Source organism: Leopardus geoffroyi, chromosome B2 (assembly GCF_018350155.1).
Source record: "Leopardus geoffroyi isolate Oge1 chromosome B2, O.geoffroyi_Oge1_pat1.0, whole genome shotgun sequence".
NCBI lineage: Eukaryota > Metazoa > Chordata > Mammalia > Carnivora > Felidae > Leopardus > Leopardus geoffroyi.
In genome coordinates this window covers 3,949,233-3,959,265 of record NC_059332.1, presented here as the reverse complement: position 1 = coordinate 3,959,265, position 10,033 = coordinate 3,949,233, and the positions used below count along the sequence as shown (strand labels likewise).

The 10,033-nt window shown below is 47.1% G+C and overlaps 1 long non-coding RNA gene across 3 annotated transcripts; it reads right to left on the bottom strand.

Annotated features, from left to right (window-relative positions):
* Positions 1-2,700: 2,700 nt before the first annotated feature.
* Positions 2,701-5,840, bottom strand: LOC123607921. Of its 3 annotated transcripts, none has more exons than XR_006716987.1 (4): positions 5,715-5,840; positions 4,086-4,297; positions 3,874-3,984; positions 2,701-2,843 (listed from the first exon to the last, which is right to left on the bottom strand). It is a non-coding gene; the product is annotated as an uncharacterized LOC123607921 (long non-coding RNA). The 3 variants fall into 3 exon arrangements; XR_006716988.1 differs by lacking the exon at positions 5,715-5,840 and adding an exon at positions 5,581-5,697; XR_006716986.1 differs by lacking the exon at positions 5,715-5,840 and having other exon boundaries at positions 4,086-4,799.
* Between the last annotated feature and the right edge of the window lie 4,193 nt (positions 5,841-10,033).

Genomic DNA, 10,033 nt, shown 5'->3' with positions numbered 1-10,033 from the left:
CTGTCTGGGCAATAACAAGTGAAGTGTGAAAGGAAGAATGAAACGTGGTCTACGACGAGATGTTCCAAGTGGAAAGGAGAGAAAGAATGGAAACGAATTTTCTTGGGGGACTTAGTGCACCACCTAGAAAGCCATCTTCCGGGGCGCCTGGGTGGCGCAGTCGGTTAAGCGTCCGACTTCAGCCAGGTCACGATCTCGCGGTCCGTGAGTTCGAGCCCCGCGTCGGGCTCTGGGCTGATGGCTCAGAGCCTGGAGCCTGTTTCCGATTCTGTGTCTCCCTCTCTCTCTCTGCCCCTCCCCCGTTCATGCTCTGTCTCTCGCTGTCCCAAAAATAAATAAACGTTGAAAAAAATATATATATATTAAAAAAAAAAAAAAAAAAAGAAAGCCATCTTCCTTCGTCTTATCCCTTCTCTAAAAGTCAATGGTTCCTTTGTTAAGATGCTGTAAGCCCCAGTGCCAGTCACACCTTTGAGTTCTTCGTCTCCGAGTGCTCCCATGTGTCTAGGGAGAACTCCATTTCTCCTCTATCCTCTCACCCCTACCTACTCTGGCTGGATAGTTCACTTCTCACGACAGGTGCAATGTCCTACTGTTCATTTCAATTCTGACAAGTAACTAAAGTTCAAGCAGACCCCATCGGTTGAGGGCTCAGTCCCGCAAGACTGTCCCCAGGCTCGGAGCCTGCTTGGGGTTTTCTCTCTCCCTCTCTCTCTCTGCCCTCCCCTGCTCACACTGTCTCTGTCTCTCTCAAAATAAATAAACAAACAAACAAAAGATACATAGGATGAGGTCCAAAAACGTTCCTAGTACAGGAGCTTCTGTCCTTGATGGAGTTGGGGGTATGTCACCCAGCACGTGGACATGTTCATAACCCAGAAGCTCTCCAAACCCTGTACCTTTGGGATTTTTATGGAGGTTCCATCACAAAGGCACGATCAGCTGTTACCCGATTACCAGTCCCTCCTCCCTTCCTTTCCAGAGGGTGGGGTGGAGGGGGGGGTAGGTGGCATGACGCTGGAAGTTCTAAACCATGGCTTGGTCTTTCTGGTGACCTGCCCCTGTCCTGGAGCTATCCAGCAGCCACCCAAAGCTGCTTCGTTAGAACAAGAGACGCTCCTATCACTCAGCAAGTTCCAAAGGATTTAGGAGCCCTGTGCCAGGAACTGGGGGCAGTGACCAATACATATATTTTCTATGATCTCACGACACGTTAATAACTTCTCTTTGTGTCCTATTTGTCTTTTCTTAGTCTAATTCACGGGACCCTAGTTGGAGAACGTAAGATAGGAAGAGGAAAGTGATCCCCCTCCCCCCAAGGAACCCCAGTCGTATGTGTTCTCTGGCCCCATCGTCTGAGTGCACGCACCTACTTCTGGAGCCTCAGACCCATGGGATATTTGAGAGACCACACCTTTGTGCAGGATAAGTCACTAAGTCGTCTCTACCTCTAGGTGTCCTGCAGTCCCGTTCTTATCCATAAGTGTAGTCTTTCCCCAGCGGAAGAGAGTACTCTGCTCAGAGAAGTCTATACCGTGAAACACTTAGACTGCTGAATAGGAAAGAACGATGATAAACATTCAGCTAAGACCTTTTTTTTAATTAACAAAACACACCTTTGGAAGCCATAAGGGTAATAGAGATAAAATGAGAAACTGATTCAGGTGCAGGCAAGTTCCAGAAAGAAAACGAAGTTCTGCTCGTCCTTAAGGGGAAAAATGCTACCATACTGGATAAATCATTGACTATTCGAATGCAGAGTTTTAAAAAAGAAAACAGGAAGTAAAATGGAATCAAGAGAGCCTATGCAGGAAATCCTAGCTTTGAGAGTAATTTGAAGAATTGCGTGCAAATAAATTTGAAAATTTTGAGAAATTACTTTTTAAAAGAAATCGAATGACCTAACTGATTCAAGAAGGGGAATGAAAATCGAAACAGACTAATAGATGCAAATGACATTCAGGAAGTTACAGAATCCCAATTAAATACATGGAAACAAAACAGATAAAGAATAGATTTTATGGCTACTTTTTTTTTCCCCCCAAAGGAACAGCAACGCATTGCTATTGGGAGATTAGATTGAGTTCTGTTGACTAGACAACCCAAAATGATAGTGGCTGAAAGAGGTTCATGTCTCTCCCATACAAAAACAGTCCAGATGGAGAAGTCCAGGAAATCCAGAAAGTCCGGGGCCGGTCTGGAAACTCCACAGATTTGCCAGGTTCCTGTTAGCAGCCCTTCCCCCACAGCTGGGATCTAAGCCGGCCAGAGCTCCAGCCATCTCAGCTGCATTCCAAGCTGTAGGACGGAGAAGGGAACGTGGAAGTAAAGGGCATGCATGCGACAGCTATTTTTGACGTAGCTTCCTAAAACCTACCGTACAACTTTCTGCCTGCGTTGTCTCAGCCAGAACTTAGTCTAAGACCACACCTAGGGAACTGAGAAACAGCCTCGCTCTTCAAGGCGGCCGGCTAACATTCCGAGATTCTCACGCCAAGGAAGTAAGGGAGATTAGACATTGAGGTAGATGACAACGTCACCACATGCAGATATTAAACTGTTCTAGTTAGTGGATTAAAAAAAAAAAAAAGCCTACAAACTCACTGACATAAAAACTTGACAAAGATACCCCCACAGCCACCAAGGAAATGAAATCTGATAACTGTCTCGGACAGCTATAACAAAATACAATCGGCTGGGTGACTTAAACGAAAAACATTTATTTTTCACACTTCTGGAGGCTGAGAAATCCAAGATCAAGAAGCTGGGCTGATTGGGTTCCAGGTGAGAACCCTCTTCCTTGTTTGCACTGCACAAACCAGACTCACGCTGCGCTTTTGTACCTGGAAAGAGATGACACGAAGGACCGGTGGGCTGTCACAGTTGTAAAAGACTAAGTCAAGGCCATTCGCTGAATGTGTGTCAATTTCTGCCTCCAGCCACCCCCAGACTTGGTTGCTTACAACTGCTACCAATGATTACACTTACAATACACTTAACCTCCACGGGCTGGAGGTTCTTGGAGCCAGGGCTGCAGGTGGCTGAACCCGGTCCTGCCTTCTCCTGTGTCTGTAACACCTGAAGAGTCAGCGGGCCCTGCCTGGTCCGGGATGGGCTCACCCATGAGTCCGGAGGTTGGCAGGCTATTGCCTGGGGTCCCTCCTCCTCTTGGCAGATAAGCTCAGCCTCTTTCACGTGGTTGCTCAGGTTATGAGAGAACCAAGAGGGGACCAGGTTGCAATGCACCTGGCTCTTTTCAAGCATCTGCTTCGGTGACATTTGTGAAATCACTTGGCCAAGCCCAGATCCAAGGGAGAGACAAATACATTCCACCTCTTGACGGGAGAAGCTTCAACGTTACGAATGCAAAAGCAGACAAACACATGGGATGAGATACATTTGGGGCAAATTTTGCAATCTATCAGAAGAAACTTGTGGCTTAAAGTCTCAACAACTAGGGGCGCCTGGGTGGCTCCATCGGCTAAGCGTCCGACTTCAGCTCAGGTCATGATCTCAGGGTTCCTGGGTTCGAGCCCCGTGTCAAGCTCTCTGCTGACAGCTCAGAGCCTGGAACCTGCTACGGATTCTGTGTCTCCCTCTTTCTCTGCCTCTCCCCCACTCACACTCTGTCTCTCTCTCAAAAAAAAAAAAAAGTGTCAACATTGAAACTAAGGGAGGGAGGGAGATTCAGACACCCTGAGTCCTTAGCGTGTGGCAGATTCAGGCCTAGCTTCTCCCTGGAGACCAAGTCTATTAGAACTCTCCACATCAGTAATTGCACTCTCTCTGCCCACAGACAGCCTCGGGCCCTGGGCCTCTGTGTCACCTGATCCTCACCCCTCCACCTCTCTTAGCCCCGCACCTCATGCCCACCTGTATGGCCAGCCTGCTTCTCCCGACTCCCAGGGAAGGAAAGACTCATCAGGCAGCTGGACGTAGACAAGCGGGAAACTCCAAAGACCTTTCCTCCCAATTCCCTTCTTCCTGGGAGTAAGGGAGACAAGAAAGTGTTGTTTAGGAAGGTGTTTGATGAGCATGTTAACGAGCATGCGGTCAAGAGAATCAGTCAGGCTGCTTGAATTTACCCTGAGCGTCTCTGGACAAGTGAAAAGGGTCCCTCCCGTGCTAATCTAGGAGTCAGGCGTCTCTTCACTGCAGTGCACAGGCAGGGCTCTCAGTCCTCAGAGCTCATTCCGGCATGTCTGGAGGCGGGGGTTCCGGAGACAACGGCCAAGAAAGAATTCTTGAGACGTTTTTGGTGCAAAAAGGTGATTTTATTATAGCACAGGGACAGGACCTGGGGACAGAAAAGAGCTGCCCTAGGATTGTGAGGAGTGACTGATTACATAAGATTTTCTTTCCCATGGAGGTGGGGGTCCCAGGGAAGTGAGTCTACAGGTTTCTGGGGATGGCGTTTTTCTTGTAAATTACTAAGACAGTTGCAAACTGATGAAGAGTCATGTCCCGTGGCCCGCATGACTGTGATCTCTAGCAGTTAACCATTTGTTTTTCCCTTCCCTTTGTTTTTGGGCATCAGGGGCGCCTGAGGAATGTCACACAGATCCCCCTCCAGAGGAGGCGGTGTACGGTGTTAGCTTGTGCTCTGCCTTCCGTTTCCCTTTTGCTCCCTCATCAGCTCTCCTTCCCACCTGCCTTGCGTCTCAGCCTGTGTCTCTTTTCTCCAATCTGAGGACGGGACTGATTTTTCTTTGACATCTTGGTGCCAATCCTAAATGCCTGCTTTAGTTTACTGGACACCCGGGGTCCATAAAATATATCAAGTGAAGTTTAAAAATAGAAAATTCTTTTTTTTTTTTTTTTAATTTTTTTTTCAACGTTTATTTATTTTTGGGACAGAGAGAGACAGAGCATGAACGGGGGAGGGGCAGAGAGAGAGGGAGACACAGAACCGGAAACAGGCTCCAGGCTCTGAGCCATCAGCCCAGAGCCCGACGCGAGGCTCGAACTCCCGGACCGCGAGATCGTGACCTGGCTGAAGTCGGACGCTTAACCGACTGCGCCACCCGGGGACAGATCTATGTCTCATTTTATTTACAAGAGGATACGTGAGGCCACCTTTCTGGGTCTCCCTTTCCTGGAGAGTAATAACAGGGCCATAATCCCAGGCTGTTGTGAGAAGTGCTCAGGTACACAACACCAGCTATGTAACACAACAGATTGGGTTTTTCTGTTAATTTAACAATTACAAAGCACTTTCCTATTGACCTGCTCAAGACGAATTCTTGGACCGCCATCATGTAATCTTTGCGGGACCCTGGGTAATTCAACCCCTTCTCTGGGCCTCCATCACTCCAGAAAAAGTCCTAATTCAGTTGTAGAGACGACAAAGAAAGGCATTCACTACTGTGGGGGACTCAGCCCAGATCGGTGGTTCCCAACGCCTGCAGCCCACGGTGTGATCTGGAGAGCTTTTTCCCCACACACCTAAGCCGGCCTGCCCCGGGCAAATCACAAAGGGATGTGAGCCCGGGGAGCCCAGGCCCAGGGTTGACATCTTGAGCTCCTATAGTGACGCTGAAGGGGGCCTCTCCCCCGGGGGGATCATTTCTTTGGTCTTACCCAGGTCCCCCCCCCCCCACCCCAGGAGCCACAGGGATGGTGGAGCACCCCCTTCTCTCCTGAGGCCTGTCCTGGGGGAGTTCAAGGTCCCACCCGCCATCACCCCTTCCCCTCGAGCCTGTCGTGTGCGCCACCCGCCGGGCGGGCAGGCGCCCGAGTGCGGCCCGCAGGACCGGCCCCTCCACGCCGGCGCTCCTCAGCGCAGACTCCACCGCCGTCCGGAGCGGGGGAGACCTCGCGAGACCGGATTCCGAGTCCGCGGCCGCGGCGCAGCGTCCGCCCCTCCGAGCCCTGCCCCGCCTCCGGCCGCCAGGGCCCCGCCCACCGCGCCGGCCCCGCCCCCTTCTGCCGCCTCGCGGCGCCCTGGGAATCTCCCGGCCGCTCCCGGTTTTCCTCGTTTCCTTCAGTGGGCGAGCGCTCCCGCAAAGGAACTGATCCTGGGGGAGTCTTCAGGGGATGCAGATGGAGACCCCGGGTCTGAGGCGGGCAGAGCGGAAAGAAGTGAGGCGAGTAAAGAGACCCCCGCAGGGTGGGGTGGGCCGGGAACCACCGACCCCACTTAGCCTTGTCCTGGGGGGGCTGCAGTCGCCGGGCTTTCCAGAGAAAGCCTGCCAACGGAACAGTACAAAACTACCTGCGCACCCGACCCCCAGATCTTTAAAAGTTAACATCTGACTGTGTTTGCTTCGGATTGTGTTTAGGGAAATAACAGGTGACAGGCTTTTATTAAAAATATGAAAAGGGACTTTCCGAAATATTAGATGCAGCGTGACATCATTTAAATGAAGTTTTAAGGACAGGCAAAACCGCATTAAATGCTGTCTTGCTGCGCCCACCGCGTGCATCTAACCTTTTGTCACTCGCTCTTTCCCCCGCGGGGTATTGATTCTGTTTATCTATGTAGATACAAACAGTTGAGTCCATTGTATTGAAAGAACAAATCGTTATGTATTCCTGTGTTCTCTGTTGCTGAACGTTTAGGCTGTTTATTTGCCCAGTAGGGATATTGGTGGAGAGCCGGCAGGCTCTGACGCTGGGATCTCCTGGTGTTTCTAAGATGTTTTTAAGACGCTTCCGTGCTGCTGCGTCTAACCTACCTAAATCCTGACACTGTAGAGTACTTCTCCGCAGTGTGCATAGTTTTTCACCCTCCCAGTGACAGACTCCCAAATTCCAAGTTGTTAAGTGCTGCCAGATACTCTTCCCGGTGGCTTCAGCATCTAGAGTCCTGCACCAGCTGGAGAGTTCTTACGTCCCCTGAAGCCGTCAGCGCTTGCTTCTATCTAGCTTTATAATTTTGTGCCAAATAGTAAAATGACACCTCATTGGACACCTGTCCATTTTGAGAAGGAGTTGTAAATCTCTAAATGATGGTTAGCATTTCCGTTTTTTCATCTGTATTCTACCAGATGATACCGTTTGTCGATTTCTCTGTTGAGTCAGTTACATGTTTTTGTTGATTTCTCAGATGTTGATATAGTTTAGCTGTTAACTCTTTTCTTGGTTTTTGATATTTCAAGTATCTTCTCACAAACACGGTAACTTTGTCATAGATTCTTAATTGAACTGGAAGCCTTAAGTTTAACGGAATCAAAAGTATTAATTTAATTCTGATCAATGCCAATGGAATTTCCTTCAAGTATTCATGTGTTTGTTTGTTTGTTTGTTTACTGTTTATTTCAAACCTCAGAGTTTACCCTACAGTCTTCCGCATTTAATTTAATTCAACTGGATCCCACCTTTGTAGGCGATGGAGGGTTGGGATCCAGTTTATTTTTGTCATTCAGTGAGTTTTCCCAGCACCATCTACAGACTGTCTGTTCTTTCCTCATTGATATGCTCTGCCTCCTTTTCATATGTTCAGCCCCTGTAGCCACCCACGTCTCTCTCCGAGCTCTTATCTTCCGGTGTCTTATATTTCTTCGTCTCTTGCAAACGGGGCCGCAGCTTACACTCTAGTACACATCTCTGTGCATATGTACAAGAATTTTTCCAGGGCGTATACCAAGAAGGAAAATTGTTGGGTATTAGGGGATGCACGCTTTCAACTGGACTCCAGACTGCCAAGTTGCCATGCGTTTTTTCCCCACATTCCTGCCGTTGAGGGTGTGAAATGATATCTCACTGTTGTTTTAATTTGCATTTACTTGCTTTTTGCAAATTACCTGTCATTTTGTAGTTTCCTCTTCTGCCAGTTGTCTGTTGGTATATCTTTGTCCAGTATTCTTTTGGGTTGTTTTTCTTACCTGGTTAATTTTTAAGAGGTTTTTATGAATTTTGGGTTCTAATTCTTAGGGAGGTAACAAATAGTTTCTATGAGTATATTGCTTGTCCCTTAATTGTGATTAGAATGGATCTTGTCCTATAGAAAATGTTAATTTCGGATTGTTCAAGTTGAATACCATATCCCTTAATCATTTTTTGGTTTTGTATCTGATTTAAGAAACTCTGCCCTTCCCCTGCGGTCATAAGTATTCTTATTTTCTACTAAAAATTTCAAAGATTTTCTTTTCTAATCTGTATCTTTATTGGATCTGGAAGAGATCCAATAGGAGTAGAACTATAATTTCCTTTTGGTTCTATATGAAAGGCAATTACTCAGCCTGAGTTCTCAGTCTCTCTCCACCAACTTTTAGTATTACTTCTACTGTGTGCTGTGCGTGGCACTGTTTCTGGGCTTTTCTTTTATTGTACTGATTTCCTTGTGTATTTCTGAATCAGAGCTCTCTCCTCCGTTGGGGAAAGTAAATAGTCCTGCCAACAAAAGACACCTCCTCCCCCTCCCGGAAGGTCAGGGCCTCATAAACACACCATCAGCAGGGAAGGCTGATGTGGCATGGTTAGAGATTGGACTTCTCACTGTGACCTCACCCAGGATTCAGCTAGTGTAATCTTCCCACCCCAGTTGTTCAGCGACTTAGCGGGAGCCTTAATCTGTATAAAAGCCCCGTACGTGTGTGCTTGGTGGGGAGAGTGAGGGAGGGAAGCGGGGACAATCCTGTTCTCCGGATCTTCACATCCACGTGGTCTAGGAGGTGAATCTCATCAGGAAGGGTTGCCGTTTTTAGTTTTATTTGTTTAAACGTTAAGTATCTTCTTTAGAAAATAAAGCGTCACTAAGGCTTAACATATAATATGTTTACACCCCCATATGAGTGAGTTTATCTGATAGCTTTTAGGTGATAGATAAACCAGGGCCTTTTGAAAAAAACCAGAATGATGAAATATGGAAGGACTGAGCGGCCTCTGTCAGGAAGGGCAACTTTAAAACTATAGGCTAGGGGCGCCTGGGTGGCGCAGTCGGTTAAGCGTCCGACTTCAGCCAGGTCACGATCTCGCGGTCCGTGAGTTCGAGCCCCGCGTCGGGCTCTGGGCTGATGGCTCAGAGCCTGGAGCCTGTTTCCGATTCTGTGTCTCCCTCTCTCTCTGCCCCTCCCCCGTTCATGCTCTGTCTCTCTCTGTCCCAAAAATAAACGTTGGAAAAAAAAAAAAAAAAAAAAAAAAAAAAAAAAAAAAAAATTAAAACTATAGGCTAAAATAAAAGTTAGAGGTTGTTTTTGATTTTAATTAATCGTGCCATTATTTCTCCTCTTTAATTTCCATGTATATGTATTTATGAGTTGATTAGAGTATTTTCAGTGTTTCCTGTGCTTAATTATCCTGGTAATTGTCACCCACCCCATTCCAGCCAAGAATCTACTTAATAAAAAATCAACTTTATTGAGGAATCATTGATACACAACAAAATGCACCTGTATTAATTATATGATATACTAAAATTTATATACCCGTGTAGTTACCGTCATAATCAAGATACAGAATATTTCCATCAACCAGACAGTTTCCACGTGCCCCTTTGTACACAGTCCCCCGTCCCCCAGCCAACCACTGATCTGCTTTCTGTTAGTATAGCTTGGTTTTTCCATTCCGAGGATTTCATATGAATGGAATTTACATCATGTATTCTTGTATCTGCTTTATTTTTCTCGATCTGTTTTTGAGATTCATCCATGTCGTTGCACGCGTCCTGGCTTGTTCCCTTTTATTGCCGTGTGTCATTATATGGATACATGACATTAATTTATCTAGTCACCTGTTGACGGGCGTTTGGGTTGTTTGTAATCTATGAAATTGTGAAAAAAAAACTAGATGCTTGTCTACAAGTCATGGTGTGGACATGTTTTCATTTCTCTTGGATGGAATCGCTGGGCTGTAGAAGGTGTTTGTTTAACTGTATAAGAACAGCCATACTGTCTTTCCAGAGCGGTCGTGCCATCGTCCCCTTTGTTCCACAATGTGTGGGGGTACTGGTTCCTGCATACCCTTGCTCACACCAGGTCAGCGTTTTTAATTTGGGGCATTCTGTCAGGTGTCAAGTTGTGTCTCATTGTGATTTTGACCTTGTATTTCTGTAATAACTCATAATGTTTAGAATCTTTTCATGCACTATGAA